Raw genomic sequence first — 18,490 nt, 5'->3', positions numbered from 1 at the left:
GAGGACCTGGATATGAATCCACACAGCTATGCCACCTTATTTTTGACAAAGGCAGCAAAAATATACAATGGAAAAAAGACAGCTTCTTCAACAAATGTTGCTGGAGGAAGTAGTTATTTGCCTGCAGAAAACTGAAATTAGATCCATGCCTGTACTAGTATCAACTCAAAGTGGATTAAGGACCTTAATATCAGACCCAAAAACTTGCAGTTAGTACATAAAAGAGCAGGGAATGCCCTGGAAATAATAGGTATAGGAGAGGACTTCCTCAGTATACTCCAGCAGCCCAGAAACTAAGAGAAAGAATGGACAAACAGGACTACATGAAATTTAAAATTTTCTGCACAACAAAAGAAATGGTCTCTAAATTGAAAAAGCTAACCACAGAGTGGGAGAAAATATTTGCTACCTATACATCAGAAAAAGGACTGATAACCAGAATATATAGGGAGCTCAAAAAACTAAACTCCCCAAAAATTAATGAGCCAATAAAGAAATGGGCAACTGAACTAAATGGAACTTTTTCAAAGGAAGAAGTCCAAATGGCCAAAAACACATGAAAAAATTCTCACCATCCCTGGCCAGAAAGTAAACACAGATCAAAACCACACTAAGATTTCACCTCACTCCTGTTAGAATAGTTACCATCAAGAACACCACCAACAACAAATGTTGGTGAGGATGTGGAAGGAAAGGGAACCTTCATACACTACTGATGGGAATGTAAGCTAGTGCAACCACTTTGGAAAACAATATGGAGGCTTCTCAAAAACTAAACATAGATCTGCCATATGATCCATCAATACCACTCCTAGGGATATACCTGAGGGAATGTGACTCAGGTTATTCTAAAGACACCGCACACCCATATTTATTACAGCACTACTTACAAGAGCCAAGCTATGGAAACAGCCAAGATGCCCCACTACCAACAAATGGATTAAGAAATGCAGTATTGAGATTCCAAGATGGCGGCTAGAGGGAGGAAGCAGAAAGCAAGCCTCCTATAGTGAAATCTTGGAGAGACGCTGGAGACACACTTTGCAGGCATAATCACTGAGAAGAGGCATAACTTTGACCCCTCCACACCTCCAGCTGGCGCAGAGAATCTCCACTTCACGTTAAACGGAGAAACGAGGAGGGCCCCCGGGCTGCCAGTCGCCCACGCCCAGATGGCTCGGGAAGACGCAGACCAGGTGAGCTTTGCGGTACCATGGTACTCCCACAGACAAGCCTGGGCCAGAGCAGCATAGCCCCCTGGACAGACCGACCTCCACCCGGGGAAAAAAGAGAAATTGAGTAATAAGCAATAAGAACAATAAAGACACATGGGAAAGAGGGTGGGGTGCCCTAAGCGCCGAAGATTGGGGGAAGGGAATCCTTCCCGGGACTGTAAATAAACAAGCCGGGCGGGCAGGAGAGGCTCCAGTGGGAGAGGGGGTGCACGCCCAGCAACCAGGAGCGGGAAAGCTTGTGAGAGTGGCGGAGGGAGGAAAACTCCAGAGGAGAGGAGGGAAGACCCACTTCCCACGTGAACTGTAAATAAACATGGCAGCTGGCAGGAGCAGTAGCACCTCCCAGTAATCAGGAGCAGGTAAGCTTGTGAAAGTGGCGGTGGGAGGAAAACTCCACAAGAGAGGGGGAAGACCCACCTCCCACATGAACTGTAAATAAACATGCAGGCCTGACAACGTGGGTGCAGTGTCACCTTTCCCAGTGTGCTTGGAAAGGAGAAAGCTTGTAGCAGAGGCTCCCGCACAGGAGAACTTGGAGCAAACAAAGCCTTCGGGGCCAGGTGAGTGCTAAGCTCACCCCAGAGATCTGCATAAATAACGCCGCCAGCAACAGCAGGCTGACAGCAGCAGGCAGGCAAGCCACAGCCGCAGAAACCATTCTCAGAACTGTCTCCAGATTCTTTTTTTTCTTTTTCTCCCTACCCTTGATGAGAGAACAACCGAATTACACCTGCATGCTGAAAAACTTACTGAAACTGTATTGCATTTGAACTTGGGACACTTGGTGGGTTTTGTGTGTGTGTGTGTGTGTGTGTGTGTGTGTGTGTAGTTTTGTTCTACTTTATGAGTCCCCTTTGATGAGACAACTACAGAACAACATATGAGGCACCATCTCCAGGATTGGAGACTGAGACAGACACCCAAATTATTAAGACTGAAATTTCATTGCATTTGAACTTGGAGGTTTTTTGGTTTTTTGGTTTGTTTTTTTTTAATTTTCTATTTTTCATTTTATTTTAATTAATTTTTATATATAGATTTTTTTTTCATTTACTTATTTTTTATTTTTATTCTTATTAATCAAGTGATTAATTTCCTCTTGGTTCAGTTTTGGATGATCATATGTATCTAGAAATCTCGCTTTCTGCTTCCTCCCTCTAGCCGCCATCTTGGAATCCTCTTATGTTTTGTCTTGAGCAAAATTGGAAAACAAGAGGGCAGAACCTGCCCAGAAGGGGGAGGGGACAAACAATGTATATATATGTAAGTAAATGTAAAAGCGATAAAATAAAAGAAAGAAAAAAAGAATTGGCAGAAATAGCAGAATATGTACAGCATATGGCAAATGTAATACAGAGGTTGAGTAATGAACCTCTGGATAACTTTTAATCACTGGGTAGTCAAGAACTTGATTCTGAATAGGATACTGGTGAGGATTCTGAAATGGAAGATTCAAAAACTGATACATGTGCTGACAAACTTTATCTTCCTCTATGGATGCAAAACCACATAAATGAAATTAACATTTGACTCTTCAGAAACATACTGTCAATGTTTACCTCCACTATGGTTCTTTACAGCAGAGTAAATAACTACATTATGCAAATACTGGAATCAAACTTCTTTGTTTGAATACTGGGACCCTGTTGTATTAAAATACATATAGCATGTATTTTTAATCTGTGTTATTTTATGTAAATATCCATTTTCATTTTCTCAGTTGTTAAGATATGACTTGTATATGTCATATACAAGTGTATATGATAAATAAACTTCAAGTTCCTGTTGCACATTGAAAAGAAACAAAGAAAATCAGGAAGGGAAAGAATTTTTAAAAACTCCCAGGAACAAATGCTAATGAAAACACAGTATACAAAAATGACTACCAAAAGCAATCATATCCCCATCAAATTTACAGTGACACTCTTCACAGAGATAGAAAAGTCCATCCTAAATTTCCTATGGAAGCACAAAAGACCTCAAATAGAAAAAGCAATCCTGAGCCAAAAGAGCAATGCTTGGAGGTATCACAATACCTGACTTCAAACTATACTCCAGAGCTATAGTAATAAAAACAGCAGAGTACTGACACAAAATTAGACATGAAGACCAATGGACTAGAATAGAAGACCCAGACACAAACTCATGCAACTACAGCTATCCAATCTTAAACAAAGGGTCCCAAAATATGTGCTGGAGAAAAGACAGCCCCTTCAACAAATGGTGTTAGGAAAAATGGATTTCCACCTGCAGAAGACTGAAACTAGATACCAGTTTCTTGGCTTGTATGAGCATCAATTCAAGCTGGATTAAAGATCTTAATGAAAGATCTGAAACAGTGAAATTAATCCAGAAAAAAAGGGATCACATTGGATCACATTGGCATAGGTAATAACTATGTGAATGGAACTCCAGTAGCTCAACAATTAAGAGAAGTTTTGACAAATGGAACTGGTTGAAAATAAAAAGTTTCTGCACAGCAAAGGAAACCATCATCAGACTGAAGAGACAGCCTACAGGATGGAAGGAAAATCTTTCCCAGCTATGTATCTGAAAAGGGATTAATAACCAGAATATACAGGGAGCTCAAAAAAACTAACCTCTCAAAGAATAAACAATCCAATGAATAAATGGGTGAATGACTGAACAGACAACTCTCAAAAGAAGTACAAATGGCCAATAAACACATGAAGAAATGCTCAACATCCTTAGCTACAAGGGAAATGCAAATCAAAACTACACTGAAATTTCTTATCACCCCAGTCATAATGGCTATTACCAATAACAACAAATGCTGGAGAGAATATGGGGGGAAAGGAACACTTGTACCCTGTTGATGGGAATGTAAATTAGTGTAACCATTGTGGAAAGGAATATGGAGGTCCCTCAAAAAAAACTAAAAACAGAACTACCATATGATCCAGTGATATCACTCCTAGGCATATTCCTAAAGGAATGTACTCCAGGATATGATAGAACTACTTGCACACCCCTGTTTATTGCAGCACTATTTACAGTAACCAGCTGCTGGTTGTCCAGATCAAATTTTGGATTTCTAAAGCCTCCACATTTGCATTAGCCAATTCATTAAAAAATATATATCCATATGAGTATACTATTGGTTCTGCCTCTCTGGAAAATCTTGACTAACACAATCCTCCACACTAATGGACAGGAAGCATAACTATTCAAACGTCAACTGTCGAGTATGCAGAGCAACTTCCTTCAAAAGAGCACACTGAGGAAAGGGGACAAAAAAGAGTATAGCTATGCAATCAAGAAACATGACAAACACTATTTAGCTAGTTTATTGAGATTAATTCAACAGTAAAAAAATCATTTTGATAATACATATCCTGTAGATAATTGATGGTAATAGTGCTTTACATCTATGATCTTCAGAACAGAAATGAGTGACCTCAAACCATCATTAGAAAAACATCAGATTTTAATAGAAGTATGACATCAGTATTATTCAAATTTGTCAGGAATATCAAAACCGAATATGAGAAACTACCAACCCAAGGAGAGCCTAAAGAGACAAGACAACAAAATGTGGTATTATAGATCAGATCCTGATAAAGAAAACTGAGTATATCATGAGCTTTAATTAGTGACAATATATCAATATTTGTTAATTATTTGTAGAAAAGGCCCTTGCTAGTGTAAGATGTTCATAGTGGGGAACACTGTGTAGGAGGTTAAACTAGAATGTTTGCATGTTAGCTATTCAATTTTTCTGAAAAATACAAAAATCCTTAAAATGGTCTACTTAAAAATTAAAATATTTCATTCATAATAAAATAGCTATCATCATTATCATCAAATAGTTTTAGCTGAGATGTGAGGAAAACAGCAAGTGTGAATGGAAATTCAGAAAGAAGCAAAGGCTGAAAAATGCAAAACCAATACAATTCTCACAATCAAGCTTTGCATAGACAAATCAAGGCTTACCCATATGAATTTAAGTCCCATATAATGGTACACTTGCACATAAAGTGATCAAAAGACTCTACTTTTTAACATGTTCTATCTGGGAATTCTAGTGGAAATATTGATTTGGGATCCTTACATACCATAGGCAGCAACTGAATTCTAACTGCAGATATTTCTAGGAATGGCTGAAAAATAAATAGATGAAAGGAGACATGGCAGATCCACCACAATGGGACTTAAGGAACTTATCCACATCCACTTTCAATACCTAATGTAAGAGGCATACAAAGGCTAAATCTTGGTGCACAGCAGTTAAGGGCAGATAAATTCTTGAATTGATATACAGAGTCTGGGACTTTGGAGAATGCAGGAATGAGCGAACTCTGAGTATTTCTGGGTTACCTATCTAGTGAGAATTTTTAAAGAACCCAAAATTGATCTAGAGAACACTGTTCTCATCCTCTTTTTCCTTTAACTCTCTCCATCCCAACTGGCTCTTACTCCTCAGGTCTCTATCAACTTAAACCTCACACTTGTAAGTCTGCAAGTTGCCATGTGAAGCTGAATTGCTGATGACTGGTATCTGACTACAATGCATGAGTGAGTTCAGTGGAATTATAGGAGCCTCTCAACCTCTCAACTAAGACTAGTCCAAGTTGCCAATCCACAGAAACATAAGATAAGCAATTAAGATTATTTTATTAAGCAGCAAATGAAATTCATTAAAACAATGTTTGGGGAGAAATCCAAACACTTTATGATGGTACACAACAACCTTCCTATCACAGTCCTCTTTCATCTCCCAACTACTACTTCACATCAAGTTCTTTACTTGGCAATGTAAATTCCAGTCATGCACATTTATGTTTCCCCAAACTTTTCCATGTTCTCATATGTATATGACATTCTTGGGACACACAGATCTAAATGTCACCTCCTCCAAGAAGCTTATCTCAAGCCCTGTGCTTACTTCTTACTGGTACAAAATGTGCCAAATTAAGCAGTGCTAATTTGGCTGTTGTCTAAATTTCTTGAGATGAGGGGCCGTGATTGTTTCTGCACTCTCTAACACAGTGACTGACGTGCATTAAATGGCTATTATTATCTATCAACTCACCAAATGAATGAATAAAACATCTACCCAAAAATATACTAACTTTATGCCTCTTAAAATATGGATAAATTATGAGAGCCAGTCTACACAGAAATCCAACAATTTACTAAATTAGTTTTAAATCTCACACAGTCTACAGTAGGTCACAAAAAATCAGAAAAAAAATGTATTGGGGAGGTTTTCCTGGAATATTTCTATCTCCTTCTTTTCCACTTGTTCATTCCAAAGCATAAGTGTCTGCACACTCAAATAGGACTGCCTTCTAAATGCTTCCTTCTAAGGAATGACAGATTTGTCCTCAGACAGAGTCTAATGTAGAGATGGATCCCTAGAGATTTCACTCTATAGTATCAACATATACACACATAATGCTATTTACTTTATCTAATGGGAATGGAAAACATTGTTTTTATAGAATAACTAAACCCAACTAAAGCACAAAGTACAAAATTCCGCTTGTATTACCATGAATTGAATCTCCAAAGAAAAAATGTCAGCTTTCTAGATATACCCATTGCTAAATGTCAGTTTCTAACAGATGCTTTCTCTCTGTGTAAGGAAGACATTGCTTATTGATTCTATATGCATGTGTACTGATAAAAATGACAGAGAATGATACTTTCAACAGCAGAAAAAATATCAGCAATGAAGCAAGAAGGAGCTTGAGTAAAAAATTCTAGCTTTATAGTTCTTCTTCCTCCTGTTATTCTTTTTCTGCATGACACTAATAGAATGACTTTAGAAATGACATAAAAAAGGGAACAGGAAAGAAATAATGATGTTCTCAGTACATTCATTACCAAATACTTAAAACCATAATACCATTGAAAAGTACTGGTGTTAATATTTTGGCATATATCCTTTGTGCAAATTTTGAGGTATATATATCTATGCACACATTCCTACATCATTGACACCACAAATATCAATTTCTGATCTATAATTTCCTTTAGATTATTTCATTTTTTATCATCACATATTCTTTTTTAACACTGTTTATTATGGTTGCATAGTATCTTATATATTTTTAAATTTCCAGATTGTTTTACAAGTTTAAAGTGTGCTATAGCCAACAAATCTTTCTTAATATCTCATGCTATTAGGATAAGGTCAGTGTTTTCATTCTACACCTCCTGCCAGGCACTCTACTATCATGTGTGAGGACCTAGGTTCTGCAACTGGGGCTGGGATGGCATTGGGAAAAACAAAAATTCCTTCAAAGTGAAACTACCAAATAAATAGAAACCATTCTTTTAAAGTTAGGATATGCTGTCGAGTGGTGAGGAAAAGCACCTCATTATTATGCAATATAATTTCAGTTTGAGGAAAAATAGGTATACGTATTTGTGCATATTCATATGTGGAAAGATATACAATAAAATGCAAACTATGGTTTTCTCTAAATGTAAGCGAAAGGACAGTATCCTGAGTCATGGTATTCCCACTCTACAACTCCTTAGTCCCTTCATGCCTATTTACTGGCAACTCGGTGTGTTCACACTTCTTAAAGAACTAGCAACTAACATCATCTATTGTCATCCTTCACCTCATCACCAACTCTCATCAGTAAAAAATGTGCTTTTACTCTTAGTCGATACCTTTTTGAAACTCATGTCAGCATAATTACTTTCTGAAGACATAGGGAAAATGACCTGAGTTCCAACTGCAGTGCCTCAAAAAAAAAGCCTCTGATAAAATCCCTCATTATACTTTACCATAAAGACCCTGAAGAAACTAGGAATAGAAGGATCAAATCTCCACATAACAGAGGCTATATGTGACAGACCAATAGTCAACATTGTACTGAATAGGGAAGACCTGAAAGCACGTCCTCTAAAATCAGGAGTGAAGTTCCATGAAACAGAAAGGGAAGGAACACTGCCTAACTTGATTTATGAAGCCAACATTACTCTCATCCTAAAACCGGACAAAGATACCTACAAAAAGGAGAACTATAGGCCAATCTCCTTAATGAATATCAATGCAAAAATCCTCAATAAAAATAATGGCAAACTAAATCCAACAATACATCAGAAAGATCATACACCATGACCAAGTCGACTTCATCCCAGGGATGCAGGGGTGCTTCAATATATGCAAACCTATAAATGTAATACAGCACATTAATAGAAGCAAAGACAAAAACCACTTGATCATCTCAATAGATGCAGAAAAAGCCTTTGACAAGATCCAACACCACTTCATGATGAAAGTTCTAAGAAAATTAGGAATAGAAGGAATGTACCTTAACACTATAAAGGCTATATATGACAAACCTACAGTCAACATTATACTTAATGGTAAAAAACTGAAACCATTTCCCCTAAAATCAATTACAAGACAAGGGTGCCCACTATCTCCACTCCTTTTCAACATAGTACTGGAATGTCTAGCCAGAGCAATTAGGCAAGAAGAAGGAATAAAAGGAATACAAATAGGTAAAGAAACTGTCAAAATATCCCTATTTGCAGATGATATAATCCTATACCTTAAAGACCCAAAAAACTCTACTCAAAAACTCTTAGACACCATAAACAGGTGGCAGGATACAAAATCAACTCACAAAAATCATTAGCTTTTCTATACACCAACAATGAACAAAGTGAGAAAGAATATATGGAAACAATTCCATTTACAATAGCTTCAAAAAAATCAAATACCTAGGATTAAACTTTAAAAAGGATGTGAATGACCTCTACAAGGAGAATTACAAGCCCCTGAAGAAAGAGATTGAGGAAGACTACAGAAGATGGAAAGATCTCCCATTCTCATGGATTGGCAGAATCAACATAGTAAAAATGGCTATACTACCAAAAGCAATCTACGTGTTTAATGCAATTCCCATCAAAATCCCAATGACTTTCATCCCAGAAATTGAAAAATCTACCCTAAAGTTCATTTGGAAACACAAGACACTACAAATAGTCAAGACAATACTCAGCAAAAAGAGCAATGCTGGAGGTATCACAATACCTGACTTCAAACTATATTACAAAGCAATAGCAATAAAAACAGCATGGTACTGGCACAAAAACAGACATGAAGACCAGTAGAACAAAATAGAGGACCTGCATACGTATCCACACAACTATACCCAACATATTTTTGACAAAGCAGCCAAAAATATATGATGGAGAAAAGACAGCCTCTTCAACAAATGCTGCTGGGAAAAGTGGTTATCCATCAGCAAGAAACTACAATTAGATCCACGCCTATCACCCTGTACTAGTATCAACTCAAAATGGATCAAGGACCTTGATATCAGACCTGAAACTCTGAAGTTAGTACAAGAAGGAGCAGGAAACACTCTGGAACTAATAGGTATAGGCAAGGACTTCCTCAATAGAACCCCAGCAGCCCAGCAATTAAGAAAAAGAATGGACAAATGGGACTTCATAAAATTAAAAAGCTTCTACACAACAAAAGAAATGGTCTCTAAACTGAAGAGACCACCCACAGAGTGGGAGAAAATATTTGCCAACTATACATCAGACAAAGGACTGATAACCAGAATATACAGGGAACTTAAGCAACTAAACCCTCCCAAAACCTATGAACCAGTTAAGAAATGGGCAACTGAACTAAATACAACTTTCTCAAAAGAAGAAATTCAAATGGTCAAAAAATACATGAAAAAATGCTCACCATTTCTAGCCATAAACTAAATGCAAATCAAAACCACACTAAGATTCTACCTCATCCCTGTTAGAATAGCGATCATCAAAAACACCACCAACAACATGTGTTGGTAAGGATGTTGGGAAAAAGGAACGCTCATACACTTCTGGTGGGAATGCAAGCTGGTGCAACCACTCTGGAAAAAAAATTGGAGGCTTCTTAAAAATCTAAATATAAACCTGCCATATGATCCATCAATCCCACTCTTGGGGATATACCCAAAGGAATGCGACACAGGTTACTCCAGAGGCACCTGCACACCTATGTTTATTGCAGTACTATTCACAACAGCCAAGTTATAGAAACAGCCAAGATGCCCCACTACTGACAAATGGATTAAAAAAATGTGGTATTTATACACAATGGAATTCTACTCAGCCATGAAGAAGAATGAAATGTTATCCTTCACAAGTAAATGGATGGAACTGGAGAACATCATCCTGAGAGAGGTTAGCCAGGCTCAGAAGACCAAAAATTGTATGTTCTCCCTCAAATGCAGACATTAGATCAAGGGCAAACACAACAAGGGGATTGGACTTTGATCATATGATAAAGCGAGAGCACACAAGGGAGGTATGAGGATAAATAAGACACCTAAAAAACTAGATAGCATTTGTTGCCCTCAACGCAGAGAAACTAAAGCAGATACTTTAAAGCAATTGAGGCCAATAGGAGAAGGGGACCAGGAACTAGAGAAAAGGTTAGTTAAAGAAGAATTAACTTAGAAGGTAACACAGATGCACAGGAAATCAATGCGAGTCAACTCCCTGTATAGCTATCCTTATCTCAACTAGCAAAAACCCTTGTTCCTTCCTATTATTGCTTATACTCTCTCTTCAACAAAATTAGCGATAAGGGCAAAATAGTTTCTGCCAGGTAGCGAGGGGTTGGGGGGAGAGGGAGGGGATGGGGGTAAGAGAGGGAGTGGGGGAAGGGGGGAGAAATGACTCAAACATTGTATGCACATATGAATAAAATAAAAATTTTAAGAAAAGCCTCTTTAACAAGTTGTGTTGTGAAAACTGGATATGCACATGTAAAATACTGAAACTAGATACCTATCTCTCACCCTGTATTAAAAATGACTCAAAATGGATCAGAGTCCCTAGTTTATCACATGTAACATTTAAGCTACTCTAGGAAAACACTTCAAGATACAGGTATATGCAATGACTGTCTGAATTGGACTCCAATATCTCAGGAAATAAGAGCGAGAATTGATTAATGGGATTGCATCAAACTAAAAGGTTTCTGCATAGCAGGGAAGAAACAACTTACAGAATGAGAGAAAATTGTTACCAGATATTCATCCAACAAATGGTTAATATCTAGAATTTATGAAGAACTCAAAAAATTAAAAAGTAAAAAGCAAGTAATTCAATCAATAAATTGGTAATAGAACTAAACAGAAAACATTCAAATGAAGAGATAGATAGCCAATAAATACATAAAAGTGGTAAAAATTTTAGCTGTCAGGAAATAAAAATATAAACTACATTGAGAAGAGGGGACAAGATAAGACAATAAGGATAAATGTGATCAAAGTACATTATATACATATTTGAAAATGTCATATAAAAAACATTATTTTTGCAATTAATATTGCACTAATTTTAAAAACTATATGTAAAGTTCAAAATATAAGAAAAACACTTGAAAAACTTTAACATACATTCATAATAAAAACACTCAACAAGATAGATGTAGTGGTGTATGTTCTTTATGCCTCAACATAAAAAGTCATATTAAAAAAACAAATAAGAAAAAACAAAGGACCATATATTATAAGCTCACATCTAAAATAAGACTCAGGAGTGAAATATATTTTCTCTAAGATTAGAAAGAAAACAAGGATGCCCATTCTCACCTCTACTATTCAACAAAGTAGTAGAAGTCCTATACAAGAAATTAGGCAAGAAAAAAGGCCTCCAAATTAGAAAGGCAGAAAATTTTGTTTGAATGGGATATAACATTTTATACACAAAAAAAACCCTAAAGACTTTATACACACACACACACACAAAGAAACTCTCAGTCCTGTTAAATGAATTAAGTACAGTTTCAGGGTACATAATAAACATAAAAAAGTCAGTTGTAGCCGATGCTGGCGGCTCACGCCTATTATCCTGGTTACTCAGGAGGCAGAGATCAGGAGGACCTTTGCTCAAAGTCAGCCCAGGCAAATAGTTCACGAGACCAGTCATCATGTAACTGTATGAAAGACCCTCACAAAAGTACTAACAGGTTTACCATATGATCTAGAAATCCCACTCTGGGAATATATCAAAAATAATAATAATAAAATCACTATCTAGAGACATCCTCGCTCCTGTGTTTTGTTACAGTATTATTCACAATAGTGAAGACATGGAAACAACAGACAGTGTCTGTTGATGGATGGATAAGAAAATATAATATCCTAATATTACATACGAGAATATTATTCCATAACAATAATAGACATTTTCCACAACACTTATTCTAAGTGAAATAAGTCAGACAGAGAATGATAAATAGTATATTATCCCACTTAGCTATGGATCTTAAAATCCAATCTCATAGGAAGAGAATGCAGAACAGTGCACATGAGGGGCTGGGTGTTAGTTAAATTTATCATTCAACTGAATGATAAATTAGTTCAGGAGATCTAATCAACAGCATGATGACCATAGTTCACAACATTATATTATATATATGAAATTAATTTAGGAAGATCTGAAATGTTCTTACTGCATCTTAGGTAATAGATGTACTAGCAAACCAGAATATAGTGATCACTACACAGTATATAAGTACATCAAATCATCACACTGTGACTTAAACATATGCAACTTTATTTCTCAATAAGCTCAAAAGGAAGAGAAAAATAGGTGGAGCCACCACATCTTATAAGACATCACTGAATAAAACTTCAGCAATCAGACAGAAATTAGAAGAGAGGCTCATGTTCCTTCCATGTGAGCACAAAAGGGATCTTCAATATAGTGTATGGCACATGAAATATGCTCAACACAAGCTCATTTTATGAATGAGTAAATGTGGGGACCAAAGTTGACTGCCTCCCTAATATTCTAAGGACCTCTCTTACACATAAAAGACTTATGAAATATCTCTATAATGATGGATGCCAGTCCAACCACATGCACATAGACAATGGTTGATTCAGAAGTAGATCTTCATTATCTCACAAACTGATCTCTGAGCTCCATAACAAACAACATCAGCCCAGCCCCAGTGTCTACCATATGTTCGGTAATTTAGCATAACACAACACTCCTTGGTATCACTGGGCTCACCTGGGTGCCAGAATCTGAAAGGGAGAAAATTAACATATTTCTAGCAGAAATTCTTTGAAACAATGAGATATAGGAGGGGGCCAGGGTAAGGTGTGCACAAATCAGACTTTCCCACTTCCCATGCATTTTCTCCACCTCCTGCATCTCTGAAATTTCCCTTAAAAACTGAGCCCATATCACTTAATGTTCTTGCATTCATCTCATTAACCATCTCTGATCACAGATACACCTACATCCCTTGTAAGATGCAGGACCGGAACTCCTCTGTGTAATCCTATACTCACGTGGCACTTTGGTTGTATGGAGTCTGATCGACCCATTGCCAGTGATTCTGACTCTCTGGATCTGACAGCCTCATATAATAAGCATAAGTAGAATGCACATTCTTGATTACAAAATCCTAACGGAGTAGGAGAAAGTTAGAATGTGGTTTTCCCTTAACCCAGCTCTGCTGGGACAGGTTTCCTTGAATCACAAAAGGCAAGGAGATGATTCACCTGTGCTTAATACACTTTTCTACAACTCCTCCCCTCAAACACTTCTCAGTTCTTTTTTTATATATATTTAGTAACATAAAAAACAGCTTTTAAATATATAAATGGGTGCGTCTTTACTCATTTTCCACAGGAGGAAACAGTGACAAATACAACTAGGTTTTCTGTTGTTTGGTTTATGTTGTTTATTTTTTAACAAAAGTGGCTGTTACTATATCTATTTTCCAGATGAGGAAAGTAAGAGGCACCAAGGTGAAGTGACTGGTCCAAATCCCTTGACAAAGCAACCCCCTCTCTACCCAGCCCTATGATCCTCTCTGTAAGATGCAGCTCCCTTTCCTTCTTCTAATCTCTGACTCTCAACTCTTCCCTCACCTGGCTCAAAACCTAAGGCCTCCAGGAAAGATGCCCTGATTGACACTATCTCCTGGCCATGGATGCTTGTCTATATAGAACTCAGTCCACAGAGCCTTTATTATTTTTATATTATTTTATTTGTATGTTTATGTTTTGTTTGCAATTCAAAGCAGGTGCCCATCAGAATAGGAATGTTATTGCGCTTTTTCTTTATTATTAAAATTCATTGAGGTATAATCAGTATGTAAAAACACCCATTTAATGTATACAATTAATGAGCTTGGAAATACACACACATGTACTCGTGAAACCATCACCAATCAAGGTAATAAACACATTTATCACCTCCAAAAGTTTTTGAAAGAAAAAAGACAGAAAGGATGTACTAAACACAAAAAACACATTGACAGTGTTATGTTACAGGGGCACAGGAGCCACTGGAAAGTCCTCCCAATGCCAAGCGAAAACATCAAGATAAATAAAGTAGTATTGGATTACAATAATAAATACAAAATACTGAAATATTCATGAGTCTATGCAGATGTAAACTGTTGAATGAATTCATAAATGAGACAGAAGACAAAAATCTCACATGCAGCAGAATTTCAAATTAAATAGATGCGTCCTTTGATGGTCAATTATGTGTGTCATTTTAGTCAAACAGTTTAGATATTTCCTTCAAGGATGTTTTGGGACAAGATTTGAACTTAAATTGGTGGACTTTGAGGAAAACAGATTGATCTCTATAATGTGGGTGAGCCTCATCTAATTAGTTAAATGTCTGAACAGAACAAAAGGATGACCTCCCCTGAGGAAGAGGGAATGCTACAGCAGACCACCTAAGAACTTCATCTGAAACACTGGCTCCTGGTGCTGCTGCAAACTTCACCTTGGACTCAAAATGCTGCACTTTGCAAACTTTCTAGCTGCTGGTTTCCCAGATCCAATTTTAGATTTCTACAGCCTCCACAATTGCATTAGTGAATTCCTTAAAAAATATATACCAATATGTATATACTATTGGTTCTGCCTCCAATAGCACAATCCTCCACACTAATGTACACAGGAGCATAACAATTCAAATGTCAAATGTGGGCACTGCAGAACAACTTCCTTCAAAAGAGTACACTGTGGAAAGGGGGCAGAAAAGACTATAGCTATGCAATGAAGAAACCTGACAAACACTATCTTAGATGCTCAACATCAATTTCAATAGTCAAACATCATTTTGGTAATACAGTCCCCTTCTGTGAAGCGATGAAAATAGCAGTTTACATCTGTGATTTTCCTGCACAGAAACCAGTAACCCCAATCCAATCATTTTTAAAAAATCAAATTTTAATAGAAGTACCATGTCTGTATCATTCAGAACTCTGAGTCATCAAAAACAAAGAAGTATGAAAACTACCACAGCCAAGAAAACCTAAAGATACAAGACAACCAAATGTAATGTGATGTCCTAGATGGTATTCTGAGGCAAAAAGAGGTGAGAGCTAAGAATACTGAGGACATCATGAACTTTAATTCGTGGCAATGTATAAATATTTGTTAATTGTTTGTAGAAAAAGCACTTGCTATTTTAAGATACTCATAGTGGGGAACACTGTGTGTGTGAGAAAGGTTAAACCAGAATGTTTGCATGTTCTCTACTCAAATTTTCTGAACATAAAAAAAATCTTAAATAATCTACTTCTAAATTAAAATATTTCCTTCTTAATACTTATCATCACAATCCTCAAGTAGTTTTAACTGAGATGTGAGGACATCAAGTATGAATGAAAGTTCAGAAAGAAGAAAAGACTGAGAAATGCAAAACCAATACATCATTTCTCACAATCAAGCTTTACATAAACAAAACAAGATATACCCATACAAGTTTAAGTCCCACATAATTGTACATTGCACATAAAATAATCAAGAAACTCTACTTCTTAGTATGACCTGCCAAGAATCCTATTGGAAATATTGATTTGGGATCTTTACATACTATAGGCAGCAACTGAATTCTAAGCACAGTAAGTTTTACTTCAATGGGTGAATGATTTTTTATATATTCCAATTCTGTGTGATTCAGGTCTTTTATAGTCTTTTTTTCTTCAATAAGATAAGAAAACCTTAGGGACAAACCTGGAAAAGAAAAAAAGCCAGTTCACCTTCCTGGTGCATTGTAACTTTACACTGTCACTTTCTTGCATGATTTGTAAAAACAGTATCTAAAAATTTCCAATAACCTGAGTAGCAGGACCTTGACCAGAAGAACTTCCCATCATCCCCCAGTCAATGGAATCCTAATCCTACTGATTTTGAAAGCATAGAAATTTCAAGAAATGACTGAAAGATCAATAGATGAAAGAACACATGGCAGATCCATCACAGTGGACCTGAATGCACTTATCCATATCCTCCTTCCATAATTAACATAAGAGGCATACAAAGGCTAAATATTGACTAGGGGAGTGGAGGACACATAAATTCTTGAATTGAAGATGTACACAGCCTGGGACTTAGCAGAATGGAGGAATGAGCTAATCCTGAGTATTTTTGGATTACCTATCTAGTGAAAATTAAAAAAGAACTCATCATTGATCTAGGGAATACAGTTCTCTTCCTCTTCTTTCTGTTAAATCTCTCCATTCTAACTTACTCTTTTTTATATATATATTCAATATTATTTTAACTGCTGAACAGTGCTCAATTGTATGACGATTCATATTTTAATTATCTAATTCTTTTTTAGTGGACACTTAGATTTTTTTCCTTTTCTTTTTTTTTTTTTTTGTGGTACTGGTGTTTGAACTCAGGGCTTCATGCTTGCTAGGCAGGCACTCTACCACTTGAGCCACTCTGCCAGCCGCTAACTTACTCTTTACTGATCAGTACACCAACACTTTTGTGTCTCTCAATTTAATCCTCCCATATCTCCAACAAGAAACTGAATTTTTTCTTCCCTCCTCAGCTCAAATTCACTCCCTGACCCACCACATTCTGTCTTTTCCTCTCATCAGTTCACTAAGCCATCCTTGAAACAGGCCATCAGTGAATGCCTATCGCCACTTACTATCATCTTGCTATTGGATGTCTTGTAATTTCCTTACTCCTTAACTACTGGGATGCTGCTCCTTCCTGGTTTTACCCCACCTTTCTTGTCCTGCTTCTTATGCTCTTTCGGAAGCTCCTCATCCTCCATCTACCTCCTTTAAAATGGTGCATTCCACACAGTTCCATGCTTACCTGTCATTCTCATTCTAAGTCTTCTATCTTGATGACATTCCATTATCTTGTGGGGGTTTTTTCTTCTGTCCATATGTGATTGACTTCCAAAACACAGATCTCTTTGCTGAAATCCAGATTAATGTGTCTCCCACAATAAGTGCACATTTGAGGTTCAACTGAATGTGCCCAAAATGAAAATCATCATCCTCCAGCCCAAACCTGCCACTCATCCTATATTGCCTACCTCTCAATAACTTCATGAGTGCTGAATTTAATGTCAGATATTAGAGTAACACTTTACTTTTGGGTTCCTTAATACACAGATCTCAGTATTTATTAGGCCTCTACCCCTTGCTTCTATCTCCCTTATCATTCAAAGCTAATTCCTCCTCTATTTCTTCACTAACACTATCCTTAGATGAGGCTCTCAATATTTCTAATCAAATTATGGATTAACCTTTAAATCTCTCTCTTTACCTTAATTTTCATATGTCTGTAAAAGGATAATTCTATAAGCCAAATTATATACATTCCTTGCTCAGAATTCTTCAGTGGGACTCCATGACTTTGACACATTGAAAATGACCACAATTTTTAACCTTCCCTGTATCCACACCTCTTTTTATTATAACTTTGCAGCATGTGTGGTTAAGAAATGGGGTCTGTTTCTCCATCAACTGAATCTGAACTGCCTTTAGATTTCTTTGGCCAGTAGAATATGTAAAAGCAACTCTCTGCAGATCCATGTTGACTTTTCAAAATACTTGGCTGGTTGACACCCTGTCTTGGAACTCTGTAAGTTGCCACATAAAGCTATGTTGCCTGCAAATTTTACCTGGCAACACAAGCATGAATGAGTTCAGCTGACTACAGAAGCCTCTCAAACTCACAACTAAGAACAGTCCAAGTTACCAAGCCATAGAAGCATTACATAAATTATTGAGACTGGATTATTAAGCAGCAAATGAAACTTGATACAACAACATTTAGGAGGGAAATTCAAACCCTTTATTATGGTACAAAACACCTTTCTTGATTACAGTCCTCTTTTGTCTGTCACCTACAACTTCATTTCTAGTTCTTCACTTAGCACTATTTGTTTCAGTCATGCACACTTATGTTTCCCCAAACTTATACATGTTCTTAAATGTCTACAACATTCTTGGG

General features: G+C 36.8%; 1 protein-coding gene across 8 annotated transcripts in view; it reads right to left on the bottom strand.

Moving 5' to 3' along the window:
• The window catches only part of LOC109680657 (C-type lectin domain family 4 member A), a 142,619-nt gene that overhangs the window by 70,097 nt on the left and 54,032 nt on the right, over positions 1 to 18,490 (bottom strand). The window lies entirely within an intron of this gene.

This window comes from Castor canadensis, chromosome 6, assembly GCF_047511655.1.
Source record: "Castor canadensis chromosome 6, mCasCan1.hap1v2, whole genome shotgun sequence".
Lineage (NCBI taxonomy): Eukaryota > Metazoa > Chordata > Mammalia > Rodentia > Castoridae > Castor > Castor canadensis.
Note: the sequence above shows the minus strand (reverse complement) of the source record. Positions and strands in the feature narration are given on the sequence as shown.